At 35.3% G+C, this 21,497-nt stretch overlaps 1 non-coding gene across 1 annotated transcript; it reads left to right on the top strand.

The window, feature by feature from the left end:
• Positions 1-1,444: 1,444 nt before the first annotated feature.
• LOC141609582 (small nucleolar RNA R71) lies at positions 1,445-1,551 on the top strand. The gene has a single exon (XR_012527508.1). It is a non-coding gene; the product is annotated as a small nucleolar RNA R71 (small nucleolar RNA).
• Positions 1,552-21,497: the final 19,946 nt, after the last annotated feature.

Here is a 21,497-nt window from a genome sequence, read left to right as displayed (position 1 = left end):
ATCTGCCATTTGAAGCGTGATGTTGGTGCATTTGAGCTCTCCCATTCCTAGCCTCTTGCTTACCGAATATGGCATGACACTAACACTTGCCCCAAGGTCACATAAAGCTTTGTTGATTGTAGTGTCACCAATAGTGCATGGAATGGAGAAACTTCCCGGATCCTTGAGCTTTGGAGGTGAACTCCCTTGAAGAATAGCACTACTTAATTTAGTGAAAGCAAAAGTCTCAAGCTTCCGGATTGATTTCTTCTTTGTAAGGATATCTTTCATATACTTTGCATAGGCCGGAACATGATTGATCAATTCCGTAAATGGAATTGAGACTTCTAAATTCTTCACAATCTCCATGAATTTTCCAAGTTGGTCACCAAACTTAGGCTTAGCTTGACGACTCGGGAATGGAAGTCTAATCACAATAGGCTCCTTTTCTTTGGCCTTCTCTTCATCCTTCTTTGAAACTTCTTGAATGGTGGGTTCTTATTCTTTAGAGTTTTCAACAACTTTTTCCTTGTTACTAGCATTCACAACATCTTCATCAACGGGCCTCTTCGGCCCTTCATACCTTGTACCACTCCTCAAATGGATGGCACTCACCGATTCTTGTCTTGGGGGGTTACCTTGAGGTGGTAATTGTCCCTTTTGTCTTTGTGAACTTGAAGATGCTAATTGAGACATTTGGGTCTCCAACATCTTTGTGTGAGCTAGTTTATTGTTAATGGTGATGTCTTTTGCTTGGCTATCCTTTTGCATTTGAGTGAAAAACTCTTGTTGGTTCTTTTGCATTTGGAGGACCGCTTTTTGAACATAAAAACCTTGGTCATTTGATTGAGTGTATGGAGTTTGATTTTGGTAACCTTGGTTTTGGTTGTAAAAGGGTCTTTGATTTTGGTTTCTCATTGGAGGTAGGGTGTATGTTGGTTGAGGGTTTTGAACATTTTGGCTATTGTATGAGATATTTGTATGGAATTTGGTGTTTTCATTATAATAGTTTGAATAAGGGGTACCACTCTTGTATGCTTGAAAAGCATTCACTTGCTCACTTGTTCCCCTACATTTACTTTGGTCATGTCCCAAAGTTCCACAATTCTCACATATTCCACTTGGAATTGATGAAGATGCCACCATGGCATTAACATGTTGCTTAGGTGATTTAGAGGCTTTTTCATGTTTCGCCATAGCCTTATCAAACTTCAAAGTAATGGTATCAATATGAGCACTAAGTTGAGCACCCAATTTAGTAATAGAGTCAAGTTCATGCTTTCCTCCTCTAGTAGCCTTTCGAGGTCTACTATATTGTGAGTTATGGACCGCCATTTCCTCAATCTTGTTCCATGTTTGCTTATCGTCAACTTCGGTGAACATACCATTTAATCCCATGTTGAGAATGTTTCGGGAGTCTTCATAAAGACCATTCCAAAATTGTTGTACCAAGAACCACTCGCTAATTTCATGATGAGGACATGAGCGACAAGTTCCTTTGAATCGCCCCCAAGCTTCGTACAAAGATTCTTCGCCCCTTTGTTTAAATCCCGTGATTTGGGCTCTTAGCATGTTAGTCTTTTCCGGAGGGTAGAACTTTTTGTAGAAAGTAAGAGCCAATTTCTTCCAAGAGTCAATACCAAGAGTAGCCATATCAAGGTTCTTTAGCCATTGTTTCGCGATACCAATCAAAGAAAAAGGAAATAAGACCCATCGAATTTGGTCTTGAGTCACTCCGGTTTGTGAAATCGCATCACAATAGTTACAAAAAGTCTCCATATGAGAATGAGGGTCTTCACTAGGCATTCCCCCAAATTGGCTTCTTTCGACTAATTGGATAAATGCGGATTTTGCAATGAAATTACCGGTCAAATGTTGCGGTGTGGGAGTACCATTGGGTAGGTTCTCCTCGGTTGGTACGGAATGTGATGAAAATTTAGGCATTGTGGGTTGATTTTGTGGTGGGTTTTGTGTTGGGTTCTCCTCTCCCTCTCTTGCAAAAGGGTTAATGAACTCAATATTATTTGGTTGAATATCCACAATCTCATCAATACCTCTGAAAGTATTTCTAGCAAGTCTTCTATTGGTTGTCAAAGTTCTTTCAATTTCGTGATCAATGGGTTGTTAGGATTCATTAATCTCATTAGTATACATATTCATAGTATGATAGTTTAATTTAGTCATAAAATTAAAACAAGATCTTATGCATGCAAACATAAAACAAAGTAGAGAAGAAATCGTCACTTCTTACATTGGTGTTTCGGATTTATTGGGCACCAACAAGATCTCCTACTTGTTAGTTCTTGAGCTTTCTAACAATGGATGAACTAAGATTAAAATTAGAATCTCTCCTAAAAGCTTATACCCAAGGAACACCCTTAATGACTAATATCATTATGAGCTAGTAATAATACTAATCTTACTTAAAATTTGGACACAAAAATTGTGTTTTGTTCTCTTGTATTTCGGTCAAGAGAGGAGTGTTTTTATGAGTTTTCTTTCTCTAAAATATTTCACAAATTGTAGAGAGTTGATCAATATTTTCTAACACTAGAAAAATATGTTGAAGTAGTGAATAATAATCGAAAAGCCCTTGGCTTTTCTATGCATAAAACCGGTTGGGGGGAGGGGAGAGAGCCAATGCATGAGCTTCACATTCTACCCAAGGCAAACTAGGCATGCAAGGCTATAAGGTAGAGTAATCATTGTGTTTTCTCATTTAAAATAATTAACACAATTTTAAACCCTAATCCTCCCCATTTTCGGTACACTTAACATAAAATAGAAGGTCCATTTTATTTTGTCATTTGTCAATTTTGTCATGTGTCACATGGTACATGACATGTAACACTATAATGTATTTTTAACATATTAAAAATCAACATATTAATAAAACATGTCACATACAAAATTTAACTAGTAATTCTTGATTACTTGTACCAAAATGGTTTATCGAATTATAAATTTCAACAACTTAAATTTATAATAAATTATTCAATCCGTTTCAATTGTTTCGTAAACAATAATTTAATCTAAGTAATAAAACAATTCGATTACTGATGTGATCATTATTTGCGCACATTTAGTCCCCTAGTTAAGCCTATTTTGCATACTATTATAACATTCTATGGCCATTTTATCCGTCAAAACCTTCCTATTTGCTTTTCTAGCGCATTTCGTATGTTTTGTAGAAAAGGAGATAATAAGGCGGAAATTCCCGCCTTTCGTGCATATTTGGAAACTTATTGATGATATTAGATGGACTAGTATGAAGAGGAGGCAATAATGATGACCAAATATATAGGAATAAAGTGTATATAGAAGGATCAAAGGGTTAAAAGCAAGGATGACGAGAAGGAAGCCATTTATGAAGAAATTGCTCGGAACCCAAACCAAGAGTTGCTCCTTTGGCTCTGAAAGTATGCTAGATGGAACGGCGTCGAAAAAACAAGTGATCTAGGCTTTTGAATCATTCCAATAGGAGTCTGGATGAGAAAATGACGTCCGTTTTACAATCCGAGCTCAAACGAAGAAACTGTTCGCCAATCCGCGCGTCGCAAGACTGAAGACGTTCGTCTTCCCCAGAAGACGCCCGTCTTCCCCAGAAGACGCCCGGGCAGAACCTACAGAAGACGCCCGTCTTCCCCCACAAGACGCCCGGGCAGAACCTCCAGAAGACGCCCGTCTTCACCCCAAGACGCCCGGGCACAGACCACCGAATCCGCCCGTCCCGTGCTAAAGACGCCCGGATTCCAAGGCAGACCAATTTCGTTTCTTCAAGCTTCAAGAAAGATGCCCATCCTTCCAAAAAGACCGGCGTTTCCTTAAGTAGGGACTTAATCGTTATTTAAGCCCTTAGTTAACCCTAATTCCTACACCTAATCCCCACTATATATACCCCATTTGTAATAATCAAACCATGAAGTTTTATTAGACTAGAATCAAGTTTCCATATTAGAAATTCCTCTTAGATTAGATTAGGAGTAGATTAGAATAGATTACTCTTTAATCTTTTCACAAATTACACATTAATCTCTCCTTAATTATTGTTCAAGTTTATTATTCAAGTTTATTATTGGGTAATTGAAGATTATTGGGTTATTATTGGAGGATTGACAACCCTTCATCAATCAATCAAGTTTCTTCTATTATTCTTTGCTTTATTATTTGGATCATCTCAAGTTTGGTATAATTCCTTTACTCTTTACTCTTTATTGTTTATTTCCTCATTCTCTTATCATGTTTACATTTGTTGTGATGATTGACACCATTAATGACATGTTTACCATGATAATAAGTGAGTAGTCTTTTAGCTAGGATTAGTGGGTAATTAGGGAAAAGCAACATGGGATTGATTCATGCTTAATCTAATATGTTTTCATAATTAATTTGCTTGCTTGTTGTGATGTCAACTTTATGCACATGTTATGTTTGATGAAATGCTAAGCCTATGAATCCTTACATTTACAACCATCTCTTATCTATTCAACTTGACTTGTAAGATATAAACCAACTCGAGTCTTGTTAGACCATGCATAGAAGTTGATTAGGAGGAAAGTAAGTCGACTTGTAGGTGTTGTACAATCTAATCGATTCGGCTCCGGGACCCAACTCTTCCTAAGAACCGTAAGATATAAACCAACTCGATTCCTCCACAACATTAATTGCTTGCTTATAATTGTAAACATGTTTGTATGATCAATACCATGAATCCCCTATGACCCCATAATATCCTAGCACTTTTAATCATTTGTTTACATTTCTTAGTTCATTGTTTGCTTTACTTTGTTACTTTCATTAGTTTAGAATACAACTACAAACCCCAAACAAATTGTGACACTAGCATAAATTGAGATAGATAGACTTAGAACCCAAAGCACACGTACTGTCCCATGGATCGACCTCGACTTACCGCTAACTAGTTGTTTGTTGAGTATTATAAATGTGTTTGATTGGATGTGTGACGACCAACCCTTGTCCATCAAAATGGCGCTGTTGCCGGGGACGGTGTTTTGTGATTAAGATCTTACTTGTTTGTCTATTTTAATTGTGCTTTCACCTTGAGGAACTTGTTCCTCAAGGATTGTTCTTACCATTTTTGTGTAGTTTCTATGCTTGTAGTTGTTTCCTTGTCTTAGCTATGATGGCTCAAGACTTGATACATGGAGTATATGTTGGATCTTTTGAGTATGACTATGGGTATGGGGAGTTTGAGGAGCAAGTCAACACAAACCTACCTTACAACTCATACAATGAAAATCCTAACTACTACCCCAACTTTCCCCACCAAAATCACCACATCCAATACCCACAACAACCAACCACCCAAAACTCACTTTACAACCAATTCCAAATGCCACAATACAACCACTTTCACACCTACCCACAACAAGAAGATGAACCCATTCAAAATGTGATTCTCCAAATGATGGGAGATCAACAAAACTTCTTCAAACAAATGCTAGAAGAGAGCCAAAGAAGGGACATTGTTCTTCAAGGCATTGTTACTCAAGGTGAGGAGTTGGAAATTCAAATTGCCCAAATAAAAGAAACCCAACTAACTAACCCTCACCACTCTTTAGACATTGACCATGAATGTGAGTCTGAAGGAGTTACTTTTGATGAGAAGTGGGAAGAGCCAACCTCATTGAGCTCTTGTGAGTATGAAAGTGCGGTGTTTGATGAGGAAGACATGAGGTTGAGTAAGCCAAATACTCTTAGCCTTTGTGAGTATGAGGGTGTGACTTTTGATGTGAACATTGAGGTGTTGGATAAAGAGTTGATGAAGAGGAGTGAAGCCCCCATTTATGATTCATATGGAGATAGCGATGATGACAAGCCTATGGAAGAAGCTTATGCGGAATATGTGTCTTGCAAGGACTTATGGAATGAAGAAGAGGAATGGAGTTGTGATATTGCCTCCCTTGGGGAGCCTATCCTTGAGACATTTGAGATATCCTATCATGAAGATGAATGTCCTTTCCCTATATCCCATGAAGACTACTTGACACCTACCATGGAGCCAATGATTGTTGAAGAGGATATGGTGGACCTTCTTCAAAAGGTCAAAGCATCATACAAAAGCTACTTGGTGGAAAAGCTCAAAGAGAAACTTGCATGTGAAGCTACTTGTGGAAATTTGGCATCCACAATGCCAACTTCTAAGGAGCTCGATCATCAATGTTATGAGAATTCTCCTTCTACTCTTGAAGGATTGATAAATCCAAATGCTATCATCACCACAAAAATTGAAGGAGAAGGTGGTAAGTGGAAGTCTCCGGACGAATATGAACCACACTTCATACCTTATGTTGACAAGAATCATGGGCTTGTTGGTTTGAAGCATTACAAAATAGCAAGTGCTAAGGGTAAGGTGAAGAAGAGAATAAGTGACAAGCTCCCTTGGCCAAGCTTCATCTTGAATTGGAACAAACCTTATTCATGCTTATTTGAGGATTGTGCCCAAGCATTTTACCGGTTATTGAGAGCATTGAGCAACATGGACAACATCAATAATCATGGCAACAAGGAATGAGTTTGGTGGAGTCCTCCCTAAAACCACCATTTGTAAGATATCCTTTCCTTTCACTTTGCATTATATTTACACTTGCATTTAGTTATTTACATATATATTAAGCTTGCATTTGTATTATATTTCATATTGCATTTAAATTAGTTAGTTCATATAGTATAGTTTGCATTGTAATATATTTCATATGATTCATGTAGTTAGTTGTATATAGACTAGAATTCATGCATAGTCACTAATGGCCAAACCTATTCATTTCTACACTAGAAATAGTGTTTAAATCGATTTGGGGAGGTTTGATCATAGGTGACCATAGTCTACTAGAAAACATGCATAATATAGTTTAGATTGCATTCATTTGCTATATATGTCATATAGAATTGCATTTAGTTAGAGCATGCATTCATTCATATCATATCATTGCATTTGTACTTTATTTCAAAAAAATCAAAAATCCAAAAACATGTTTTCCTTTTTATTCCTATTCCTACATGTACATTGAGGACAATGTCCAAAATAAAGTGGGGGATGGGAATTTATATTCCAAAATGCATAAAAATTGAAAAATTTCGAAAAATCACAAAAATATGTCTTTTAATTTCATAAAATTAAAAACCATAAAAATTTGAAAATTTCAAAAACCCAAAAACAAGTTCATTTCCTTTGTAGTGTAGTCTTGTATATATTGTCTTGTATATATTGTGTTTGTCCATCCTTTTTCACATTGATTGACTACGCCACATCCGAGACATGAGGATATTGAAGACCGCATGGTATGATCTTCCCAATCTCATTTTTCCTCTTTATGTTAATGACTATGTGGCTTTATTTTGATTGATGCGGTATAACAATGTGAACTTAGGACTTGTATTTAGTTTATATGTCATATTAGTTGGTAGAAATATTTGCATTAGGATGTTTATATGCTAGTTGCATCATGGCATGTAGTTGCATGTTACAAAAATTTTGTGAAACCATCTACATGGGAAGCTTAACAAGTGTATATAGGCCATAGTAGATGCTTTTTCTTCTTAAGACTTTGCTTGTTAGAATACTTGTAAAACACCCTAGGATGTGTCATGCTAGTATCCTTTGACCCATGGATTAAGGCATAGTCAAGAGTACCTTGTGGCGTGATAACTCCTTGGCTACCGTTTATTCCAAGGTGACCCTTGAAACCATGCATCCATCCATCATCCATGTTCTACCACATTTTTGTCATCAAAGGGAATGGGCACAAAAAGAAATCAATTTGAGTTCAATGAAATGAAAAGTGAAAGAAAGTTTGCAAAAATGCATCAAGTGAAAAGAGGAGCAAAGATAGACTCTTATGCTTCCAATATAAGGCACCCTCACTACATATGGGGTGACTTTGAAAATGTTCAAAAAGAAAATGCAAAAAGTTGAAAAGTTGTCAAGTATTGAAATGCCAAAAATCAAAAAAGAAATGGCAAGGAAGTGTTCTCAAATGTCAAATACCACAAGAAATTGGGGGGAAAAACAAAAACAAAAGCAAACTCCCAAAGTGAAACTCAAATATCTATTGATCCCTTTATCCATCGTATCCATTTTTGTGCATGGTAGAGAGGGGACGACCCTTCTTCTTGTCTAGGCAAGAGGGGAATTCCGCGATCCTCCAGTGTTTCTAACACCATAGGGAGTCTACTCTTGACAAAAGCATTTAACGATTGAGGACAAAGGTACCCTAGCTTGACACAACTTGGAGGTGATTTATTGGTATCCTTCTAGGCTTAGTAGTTTGAAGAAATTGCATCTATGAAGGAGTGTGTACCCTTGAATTGCTTCCCTTGTAGATAATTTCCGCCACTTAGATGAGGAAAGTGGCTATTCTTTTGTAGATGCATCCATTACTTGTTTTGTGTGCTTTAATGCTTGGATGTGTCGCCATTTTGGCAAGACCCACCTTGCCTTGCAAGAAGGCATCCTACCTCATGGTTGTCTTGTTGTGAGTTGAAGGGGCGGAGTGAGACCCGCTAATTGTCTCACATCGGTTATATTAGTAGCATAGTTTAAATAAAGGTCTAGTTTTAGTCACCTCTTTACTCGGGGCGAGTAAAGGTTCGGTTTGGGGATATTTGATGTGATCATTATTTGCGCACATTTAGTCCCCTAATTAAACCTATTTTGCATACTATTATAACATTCTATGGCCATTTTATCCGTCAAAACCTTCCTATTTGCTTTTCTAGCGCATTTCGTATGTTTTGTAGAAAAGGAGATAATAAGGCGGAAATTCCTGCCTTTCGTGCATATTTGGAAGCTTATTGATGATATTAGATGGACTAGTATGAATAGGAGGCAAGAATGATAACCAAAGATATAGGAATAAAGTGTATATAGAAGGATCAAAGGGTTAAAAGCAAGGATGACGAGAAGGAAGCCATTTATGAAGAAATTGCTCGGAACCCAAACCAAGAGTTGCTCCTTTGGCTCTGAAAGTATTCTAGATGGAACGGCGTCGAAAAAACAAGTGATCTAGGCATTTTAATCACTCCAATAGGAGTCCGGATGAGAAAATGACGTTCGTTTAACAATCCGAGCTCAAACGAAGAAACTGTTCGCCAATCCGCGCGTCCCGAGACTGATGACGCTCGTCTTCCCCAGAAGACGCCCGTCTTCCCCAGAAGACGCCCGGGCAGAACCACCAGAAGACGCCCGTCTTCCCCACAAGATGCCCGGGCAGAACCTCCAGAAGACGCCCGTCTTCACCCCAAGACGCCCGGGCACAGACCACCGAATCCGCCCGTCCCGTGCTAAAGACGCCCGGATTCCAAGGCAGACTAATTTTGTTTCTTCAAGCTTCAAGAAAGATGCCCATCCTTCCAAAAAGATCGGCGTTTCCTTAAGTAGGGACTTAATCGTCATTTAAGCCCTTAGTTAACCCTAATTCCTACACCTAATCCCCACTATATATACCCCATTTGTAATAATCAAACCATGAAGTTTTATTAGACTAGAATCAAGTTTCCATATTAGAAATTCCTATTCGATTAGATTAGGAGTAGATTAGAATAGATTACTCTTTAATCTTTCCACAAATTACACATTAATCTCTCCTTAATTATTGTTCAAGTTTATTATTCAAGTTTATTATTGGGTAATTGAAGATTATTGGGTTATTATTGGAGGATTGACAACCCTTCATCAATCAATCAAGTTTCTTCTATTATTCTTTGCTTTATTATTTGGATCATCTCAAGTTTGGTATAATTCCTTTACTCTTTACTCTTTATTGTTTATTTCCTCATTCTCTTATCATGTTTACATTTGTTGTGATGATTGACACCATTAATGACATGTTTACCATGATAATAAGTGAGTCGTCTTTTAGCTAGGATTAGTGGGTAATTAGGAAAAAGCAACATGAGATTGATTCATGCTTAATCTAATATGTTTTCATAATTAATTTGCTTGCTTGTTGTGATGTCAACTTTATGCACATGTTATGTTTGATGAAATGCTAAGCCTATGAATCCTTGCATTTACAACCATCTCTTATCTATTCAACTTGACTTGTAAGATATAAACCAACTCGAGTCTTGTTAGACCATGCATAGAAGTTGATTAGGAGGAAAGTAAGTCGACTTGTAGGTGTTATACAATCTAATCGATTCGGCTCCGGGACCCAACTCTTCCTAAGAACCGTAAGATATAAACCAACTCGGTTCCTCCACAACATTAATTGCTTGCTTATAATTGTAAACATGTTTGTATGATCAACACCATGAATCCCCTATGACCCCATGATATCCTAGCACTTTTAATCATTTGTTTACATTTCTTAGTTCATTGTTTGCTTTACTTTGTTACTTTCATTAGTTTAGAATACAACTACAAACCCCAAACAAATTGTGACACTAGCATAAATTGAGATAGATAGACTTAGAACCCAAAGCACACCGTCCCATGGATCGACCTCGACTTACCGCTAACTAGTTGTTTGTTGAGTATTATAAATGTGTTTGATTGGATGTGTGACGACCAACCCTTGTCCATCAATTACTTAGACCGTATCTCATGTAATTGAATTACAATGAGTCACGTTAATTTTACTCACAAAATCATCCGTCAATTTTACGCAAATTAATTAACTCGTATCGGCATACGATTAATTAAATGATCAATTAAGAGTATCTCCCTATAGGTATGACCTAAGGGGATCAACTAATCATCACCGTCGCACGACAGTAATGTCAAACTCTAGTCAGCCAATCATTACCGATATGTGTGGACCAGTTAACTGTAAAATATTACTTCCCACATGTATTCTTAAAATGAGATTTAAACATGTGATCATCATGATCGACAATTATGATCGCATTATTGTCGGGGACACTAACTCCAACAATCTCCCATTTGTCCTCGACAAGTGTGCGTCACCAATTCTCTTGTCCTTTTACTATCTCCCACTCAATGCAAGGTGTCTTTCAGGTCGTACTTGCAAGTGTTCATATCGAGAGTGGTTTCCTCGATCTGGAGAATAACTGATTGACCGGAATTATCTACCATAGATACCTTCCGAGCGTGGCCACGCATTTCCAGTTCATTACTCCTCGAGTGGCCCTGAGATATTGTTTTAACCCTGACAAGGGGTGGACAATTCCTATCTCACTATTCCCTTCGACTAGCCACAGCCATCATAACCCAAAATATGCCCATTTGACCCCATTTACGAAGGTCGCAGTAACATAAATCAAAGTTAATCTGAAACTGTGCCACCTTAGGCGAACAGTCTTTAGTTAAAAGAATCGACTCATTAGAATACTACAGTAGCTCTCGCCACGACCAGGCTATATAAATTTGCCAGAACTCTATAAGCGGTCATTAGCCCGACAAAGTGTTCCCAACAGTCTGCCTATGTGATCGACTAGTCATCTCATATGACTCTATGGCACTTGAACTTGCCATCAATCGCATCACACTCTAGTCACTTCGAGACGTCACCTCATACAAGTGACTATGGGCAAATACCATGTTAATCCGAGTTCACTTTAACGGGGTTCAATATTGTCTCTACAACCCGTTTGGATGTAACAAAGTATAAAAGGAGTTTTAGATTTAAAAACTCGAACGACAAATGTGATTATTACATATGAATAGTCAATACCTAATTACTACTTCATATTCTTATAATCCAATTTGATGTTTGTACGTAGTTGTTCATGTCAATCCAATTGAAATGACATATGACTCATCATGTTAAGCCAATGAGAAGGCTTTGGTTAGTAGGTTTTATCAACTTCTTGTACCTTACTCAACCTTACTACATACTCGTTTTCCTTTGTAATGTATACATTTGCATTACAAAACTTTCTGAGTACGTGTCTAGATCCAATCTAGACATAGGCCCTCTAGCCTTAGAATAGCTCCCACTGTTTTCACAGTGTGCGGGACTCATCCTTCTTGCACATCTATTGATTGCAAGTGTACTCAATTTCCGTTGTAAATATCTCTCATTATTTTTATTGCCTAGAACGATTCTAGCAAATCTATTTCTTAAATAACATAGGCACAATGGTTCCTTAACCATCTTCACGTGTTTGGAATATGGTTTTGTCTGAAACCTTTCTCAATCTCAATTGTCATTTGTGTAACACCCTTACACAAATTAGTTAATTGCATCAAAAACACTTAACTTTTCCATCCTTAATGCTTCCTCAAGCACTTAAGAATAATCTATATGGCTACTTCGTAACTATTACTTAAATTCGATTTTGAAACAATTCATCATACTCAAAGTATATGAAGTGTTATACATCATTGCTCATTTAGTTGATCCGGCAGCGGAAGCAAAAGGAATCAATCAAATATGTTCAATCATAATTGAACTAGTCATGAATCTTATCAACATAAGACTTCTTATTTGACGCTAATATCCTGTGGATTGATCTCCATAAATCCGGATATTGAAGATGTATTATAATACTCCAAAAGTGTCAAATCATTCTCAATGATCAATATGTCATCCACATATAAGACTAATTAAAATTTCCGTAACTCCCACTAAACTTCATGTATAAACACAACTTCTCAACCTATTGAGAAAAGTTTTATAACATGATCAAAATGTTGATTCCAACTCATTGATTTCCTACTTAAGACAATCTCTTAAGTTACACATTATTTTAGGATTGCAAGAATCTACAAAACTCATGACATGTATTGAATACATACCTTCTAATTGAAGAAGTGGGTTTTAGATTCACTCGCTATATATCATCATAATGAAATACAATTCCTAAGAAGATATGAATAGTGCAAAACACTTTGCAACTAATCAAGCTTTGATATCTCTCTTTGATATCCAACAATTCCACTTGGATTTTTTTTTTGGATTTTCATGGCTCTAAGCCTTGTATTGAGTTGTGACTTAAACACTCTCATTTAAGTCATATGATCATTACTTTCCAGAAGTAACTTGAATCAAACAATTTCTTTGTAAGTTGTAAGCTCTTTACTTTCTAAAAGTAACACAAATTCATTATCTTCAATAAGTGATGAGTTCAACCTCCTAGGTTTCGAAGAAACATCATGTAGCCAAGAAAATACAGTTTCTTGCGACATACAATTTACTCTTGAATATTTTCTCCCACTCTGTCTTCTAGAAATAAACTATTATTCTAGAAAGACAGGTCACGAGCCACAAACCCGTTGTACTCGTGATTATTGTAAGGAAAAATGAGCATTTGTTTCTTGTGAAAACCTACAAGCATAATACCCTACCATTTTATATCTCATATGAATCGTTTTAGATTTAGTGGAAAAATAATTTAGACAAAATGATAAAATCCCCAAAAGGATCAAGTAACTGAAAGTAACTTGATTAAGGTTCAAACCATATCGAATAGGGTTTGATTTCTTTATCCAACCACACATTATCCCATAATGCGTGCAAAGAGAGATTAACTTGTGATACTATATCACATTTCCTTTGGCTTATATCAAAGTCTTCACTTTGATAATCCCATCACGATTAAATCGTGATTCCTGGAACTCTTTGAACTTCTTAAAAGATTTCTCTATGTACCTTATTAAGTGAACACATTAGTGTCAACTTAAATCATTGGTAAAAGAAAATGATCAACCTATTCTGGATTAATGATTTACAACCTCGATCTCCTTTTCAACCAAAAAGCACAAGACATCTTGCTTTGAATACAAGATACGCATATACCATAAGATTAACAATCTAATGGTTCCAAGAGTACTCGATAACTCTTTGCGTTCATCATTCCAGAATTCAAGGTTTAATCTTGGGTTACCAATTTGAGTCTAGCATCATCTACATGATATATCATTCTAGTTTGGTTTAGAATATAATCACCTTTGATAATGGGCTAGCCATACATCAAATCATGGTGTATAGGGTCACAAAAGTGAAACCTCTTTTGTATCTTAACAAAATTATATTCTTATTTAGAGTTTATTCACTTAATAGTCATAATTAAGGTATAAATATAAACCCAAAACTAGATTGAGTACACAATGACTCTATCTCTCGACATCATTGTTGCTAGTCGTCATATTCTAATCATCTTATGTTTCAAATATAATGATGAAAACCACCACCGGTTTCTAATATTGACGAAGTAGTACTAGCCAAATTTATGTCAATCAAATAAACATTTAAAGAAGAAGGTCCCATTAGATGTCCCACAACTAACTTGCTGATTCTTCAATAATTTGGGGTAGTTTCCTTTCTAGCGTCCAACAATTAAGACAATGGAAACTTTATCGGTCGGGATTGATAGGTTTAGTATCGTTATTCTCAATAACTTTACTTTTACCATTACCTTGTATCAATTCCATTCTAATTTTACTTCTTTAAACCTCATCCTTTTCTTAACGGTTTAAGAGAATGCTCCCACTCATTTCAATGAGTTTTTGCTTGGAGAAGCAAAATTTAATTTCATGAAGACTACTCTTGAATTCATTCGTTTAGTCTTAAAATTCATTGAAGTGGTTGCGGTATTTTGGTCAATTTTGACTTCCAACAAATCTAGTTACCAAAATGATTTAACATTTCAAAGTACTTAACTCAATTAAGCACATGAGAAATAATTCATTTCAAGTAGATATGTTAGTCAAGAATCAAAAACCCTTTTGATCACGAATAACTTTTATCTATACTCTTCACAAGAGATCATTGCAATGGATAATACGAGGTTTTTAGAAGAAAATTCAAATTTGTCTTTAGTTACGTTGTTTTAATGGAGATTTGAACTAAAATCGAAATGATATCGTATAAATTGAGGTAAAGAAATAGAACAATATGATAACGGAATAATGAAAACTAAAACATTTATCATTATAATAATACTTGTAAATAATTTAACAAGTAAAGCATTTATATAGTGACCTCTACCAACCTATTATAAATGATTCCATGATCCAAATTCATATTAACTTGGGCACGCTTTGGCGATACAACCCTCATCAATATAACTCGGTGGATTAACTTTTTAATCGAATCTACTTTTAGAACTCTTGGTCAATAAAATTACATTAATATTTATCTTTAGCCCAAAACACATCCGACTATGGTCGAGAATACTTTTGTTGAGTTCAACCCAAATTTCGAATAAATGTGTCCATGATCCAAATTCACATTAACTTGGGCACGCTTTGGCGATACAACCCTGATCAACAGGAATTCGGTGGATAGACATTTATCATCCACTTCCCCTACGTAACAAGGTTTGTACCCCGGTTTGGCCGAGCGCACTCCCTCACGAAATAGGTTTTCATGGTTTCTAATTTTTGGTAAGGCTAAGTCTCAATTGTTAATTTAGCGAGAGGTCATGTCAATTTATTATCTATCACGTTTTAAGTGAACTAAAGCGGTGAACTACGATAATTGTAATTGACACGGTCGAAGACTCGATTAAATAAAATGCATGTTTAGTTATGGCGATCTAGCGATGCATGCAACATATAAATAAAATGCAAAGCATAAATATAAAGTCCTAGTATGGCCTTCCTAAAATAGTAAATCTAATAAACTATTACAAATGCGGAAACCAACTCTTTTGGTCCCTTGAACTTCGGTCTTGGTCCGCATCTCGAGGTAACACCGTCTTCATGGGAAACTCCGAGAAATTACAAAATAATAAAATTACATAATTTCCTATTATACATTTGTAATAAAAACAAATCTATTAAATTACAAAACGGTGATACAAGATCACAATAATTACAACCGAATCGATATTCCCATACATTTCGGGTAATATCAATTAAAAACTAAGGCCATACTAAGTAAAATTACATAATTCAAAAATTATATAAAATAAAAAAATATGACAATCATAAATAAAATGCAGCATTATAATATGTATGAACATGCTTAATTTTATGCTAAATCGCCTTTTAAGAGCCAATATCGTATAAGTTATCGGTTTTTATGGATTTGCGTGTTTATAACTTGTTGAAATCACAAAATGTCTCATAAATTCATATTTATGTTCAAGTTAATTACCCTAACCATCTTAGGATTCAAAACTTAGTCTTCACTAATATTTTGACGATAACTCAACTTCATATCTTAATATTGTTCATTATGGACCAAAAAATACAAAATTATGCTATAAACTTCAAATTAAAATTATAAAAATTTCAAATAATACCAAAATTTGAAATTTAAACTCATGAACATTCTGGAAAAATATCATGACACTCATAATGTTCAAAACTTAGGTTAAATATTTCGAAAAAATATCGAGAAAAATAATGTTGCGGTTTATCGGTTTTAACAAATATGACCATAAAATATGAGAAAAATTATTTTCATCAACTTTTCACTTTTATATATGAAATATATAATAAAATGCAACATGTGACGTTTTTTTAGTCATGAAATATGTTTTAGCATTATATACTAAATAAAGTCACTATTTATTTAATTTTTACTCAAAAATTCATAAATCATGCTAAATGAGTCCACTACCTCTAAGATTTTTACACACACTGAGTAAAAATACATGTGACAACATATTAAAGTTTCATGACCAGATTCGAAATATAACTCATATTAACCTAATAAACCCTTTAAATTCGATTTAAGCTTATAAAATCCATATTTCATGCAAAATAACTTAGTTTATCACAAGATTTAACATGCCATTAGTAGATAATATATGTGAAAACATATCCAAAAACCACTGAAAAATTCGAAGTTTAGCTATTTTTTGTCCAAAAATGACATGTTTCTCATAAAAATCACATTTTAATGCCAATAATATATAAAATGAACAATAAAATCCATAAATGAACCAAAATATCCCAAATACATTTTAGGACCAGAAACTTTAACATGCAAAGTGATTTCGTGATATATCATAATAAACACAAAATTACAAGTTTTGTTTGTTAATTAGATTAACTCGGAAAAACAATAAACCGATTTGCATGCAAACAACCTAAGGCTCATGATACCACTTGTTAGGATTCATTAATCTCATTAGTATACATATTCATAGTATAATAGTTTAATTTAGTCATAAAATTAAAACAAGATCTTATGCATGCAAACATAAAACAAAGTAGAGAAGAAATCGTCACTTCTTACATTGGTGTTTCAGATTTATTTGGCACCAACAAGATCTCCTACCTGTTAGTTCTTGAGCTTTCCAACAATAGATGAACTAAGATTCAAATTAGAATCTCTCCCAAAAGCATATACCCAAGGAACACCCTTAATGACTAATATTATTATGAGCTAGTAATAATACTAATCTTACTTAAAATTTGGACACAAAAATTGTGTTTTGTTCTCTTGTATTTTGGTCAAGAGAGGAGTGTTTTTATGAATTTTCTTTCTCTAAAATGTTTCACAAATTGTAGAGAGTTGATCAATATTTTCAAACACTAGAAAAATATGTTGAAGTAGTGAATAATAATAGAAAAGCCCTTGACTTTTCTATGCATAAAACCGGTTGGGGGGAGGGGAGAGAGCCAATGCATGAGCTTCACATTCTACCCAAGGCAAACTAGGCATGCAAGGCTATAAGCTAGAGTAATCATTGTGTTTTCTCATTTAAAATAATTAACACAATTTTAAACCCTAACCCTCCCCATTTTTGGTACACTTAACATAAAATGGAAGGTCCATTTTATTTTGTCATTTGTCAATTTTGTCATGTGTCACATGTTACATGACATGTAAAACTATAATGTATTTTTAACATATTAAAAATCAACATATTAATAAAATATATCACATATAAAATTTAACTAGTAATTCCTGATTACTTGTACCAAAATGGTTTATCGAATTATAAATTTCAACAACTTGAATTTATATTAAATTATTCAATCCGTTTCAATAGTTTCGTAAACATAAATTTAATCTAAGTAATAAAACAATTCGATTACTTAGACCGTATCTCATGTAATTGAATTACAATGAGTCACGTTAATTTTACTCACAAAATCATCCGTCAATTTTAAGCAATTTAATTAACTCGTATCGACATACGATTAATTAAATGATCAATTAAGAGTATTTCCCTATAGTTATGACCTAAAGGGATCAACTGATCACCACCGTCGCACGACAGTAATGTCAAACTCTAGTCAGCCAATCATTACCGATATGTGTGGACCAGTTGACTGTAAAATATTACTTCCCACATGTATTCTTAAAATGAGATTTAAACATGTGATCATCATGATCAACAATTGTGATCGCATTATTGTCGGGGACACTAACTCCAACATGGGTAACAAGTTACCATGTGATCTTCTAGACATGCAAAATATCAAACAAGTTGAAAATAATTAGAACAAACCTTGAGGAGTTTTACTTCCCCAAGGCAAAGAAAGACACAACTAAGAACAATCGAAGAAAATCAAATCAAGTTAACACCGTCCCCGGCAACGGCGCCATTTTTGGTCGGACTATCGTTTTCGGTTACTTGTCGTTAGGAGCACCTAGACCAAAACAATATTTATAACTTCACAAACTACTATACTATTAGTAAAGAGGTAAGTAAAGGTCCGATCCCAAGGGACGGGTATTGATGTAGGATTTTCGATTGCAAGTAGTGGTGTCTAAGGGTGTCACAATTTGGGTTGAGATAAGAAGATCACTAAACTAAATAACAATGTAAATAAACAAGCAAGATGATCAAAATGAGATGTAAACAATTGATTGAAAGCAATAGGGTGTCATGGGTTCATAGGGTATTCATGGGAATTGATCATACAAACATATCCTCAAATTATAAGCAAGCAATTATTGTTGTGATAGGATCGAGTTGGTTTATATCTTACAATCCTAGGAAGGTTTGGGTCCCGGAGCCGAATCGATTAGATTGTACAACACCTACAAGTCGACTTAATCCTCTCTACTCAACTATATGCATGGTCCAATGAGACTCGAGTTGGTTTATGTCTTACAAGTCTCATTGAAAAGGTAAGTGATGGGTAAAAAATACAAGGATTCATAGGCTCACATTTCATCAAACATAACATGTGCATAAGTTGAGATCACAACAAGCAATCAAATTAATTATGTGAACATATTAGATTAAGCATGAATCATCCCCCATGTTGGTTTCCCCTAATTCCCCATTTACCCTAGCTAAGGAAACTACTCACTCATTATCAAGTTTAACATGCTAACAAGGTTGTCAATCATATTAACAAAGCAAAACATGATGAATGAATGGAAATGATTAACAATAATTAAAATAAGGGTTAAGAGAATTATACCTAATGATGATTCCAAAATAATAAGCAAAGAATAATAGAAGTACTTGATAGTTGATAGAAGGTTGTCAATCTCCCAATAATACCCAAATAATCTTCAATTACCCAAAATAAATGATGAACAATAGAGAAATTAAGGAAATGAGATTTGTATGAATGCTTAATTAAAAGTTGATTACAAGATTCAAATGAGATTAAGATTGCATAAGAAGAACATGATAATCTAATTAGTACAATGGGGTATTTATACTAAGGATTAGGTACATAAATTTGGGTTACTAAGGGCTTAAATGACGATTAAGACCCTTAAGCAAAGTTGAGGAAGTGCTCCTCTCGAAGGAGATGCTAATCTCCGCTTCGCGAGTCTTCAAGGAATATGCGCATCCTGAGTGGACCAAGGGAGAGGACGTTTTGCACTGTGAAGGAATCCGACGGCCAGATGGTCGGGACGAGCGGATTGTGGAGGTCCAGGATGAGCGGACTGCGTGGTGGGACGCTCGGATTCTGGAGGGCTAGGATGAGCGTCCCTAGGCTGCGACGAGCGGATAGTAGCTCAACAAGCTTCTTCTTCATCTCTTCTTTTCTTCTCCCAACAATCCTCAAGGATTTTGTTGGGGATGTAAGGATCTTCTCATCATTGCCCATCTACTACATTATTTACATAGGCGTTCTAGTCTTGTCTTCACTTTGATAGTTGGTAATTAGATTCGATCAATTTAGCTCCATTTTGCCATGAAAATGCAAGGTTTGCACTCCTCTCCTACCAAGGAAACAAAACCTCAAATAATATGCAAAACGAAAGACTAAAGATAGTAAATGACCCAATTATGCACTAAAACGCATAGGAACGAGGTTAATTCGGGGACTAAATATGCTATAAAATGAGTCACATCACCAGTGCAAACCGTCCCTCAGCCAAGCCGCTCGGGACGAGCGTATTTCTTGAAGACTATGAAAACGGATATGCAAATCTCCTTCGAGAGGAGCACTTCCTCAACCTTTCTTAAGGGTCTTAATCATCATTTAAGCCCTTAGTAACCCTAATTTATGTACCTAATCCTTAGTATAAATACCCCATTGTACTAATTGGATTATCATGTTCTTCTTATGCATTCTTAATCTCATCTTAATCTTGTAATCAATTCTTAATTTGGCATTAATACAAATCTCATTTCTTAATCTTTACTTAATTTCTCTATTGTTCATCATTTATTTTGGGTAATTGAAGATTATTTGGGGTTTATTTGGAGGATTGACAACCTTCCATCAATCATCAAGTACTTCTATTATTCTTTGCTTTATTATTAGGAATCATCTTTATAGGTATAATTCTCTCTTAATCCTTTTTAATTATTGTTAATCATCTTCATTTGTTCATCATGTTTTGCCTTGCTAGTATTATTGACAACCTTGTTAGCACGTTAAACATGATAATGAGTGAGTAGTTTCCTTAACTAGGGTTAATGGGGAATTAGGGAAACTAACATGGGGATTGATTCATGCTTAATCTAATATGCTTTCATAATTAATTTGCTTGCTTGTTGTGATTCCAACTTATGCACATGTTATGTTTGATGAAATGCGAGCCTATGAATCCTTGCATTTTTTACCCATCACTTATCTTTTCAATATGACTTGTAATACATAAAACAACTCGAGTCTCATTAGACCATGCATATAGTTGGATAGGGAGGATTAAGTCGACTTGTAGGTGTTGTACAATCTAATCGATTCGGCTCCGGGACCCAAACCTTCCTAGGGATTGTAAGATATACACTAACTCGATCCCATCACAACAATAATTGCTTGAATCTAGTAGAAAACATGTTTGTATGATCAAATCCCATGAATCCCTTATGAACCCATGACACCCTAGTGCTTTTAATCAATTGTTTACATCTCATTTTAATCATCTTGCTTGTTTTCATTATTTTGTTTGCATTGTTATTTAGTTTAGTTGATCTCCTACCTCAACCCAAATTGTGACACCCTTAGACACGACCATTTGCAATAGAAAATCCTACATCAATACCCGTCCTTTGGGATTTGACCTTTACTTACCTCTTTACTAATAGTAGAGTAGTTTGTGAAGTTATAAATATTATTTTGGTCTAGGTAACCTTTGACGACGAGTAACAAAACCGACGAACCAGCCACATTCTTCGGTGCTTCCCACCGAGTAACTGCCTCTATATTTGCCGGATCCACAGCAACCCCCTTCTTTGAAATCACATGCCGCAGAAAAGCAACCTCCTCT

This window comes from Silene latifolia, chromosome 10 (genome assembly GCF_048544455.1).
Source record: "Silene latifolia isolate original U9 population chromosome 10, ASM4854445v1, whole genome shotgun sequence".
NCBI classification, from domain to species: Eukaryota; Viridiplantae; Streptophyta; class Magnoliopsida; order Caryophyllales; family Caryophyllaceae; genus Silene; species Silene latifolia.
Note: the sequence above shows the minus strand (reverse complement) of the source record. Positions and strands in the feature narration are given on the sequence as shown.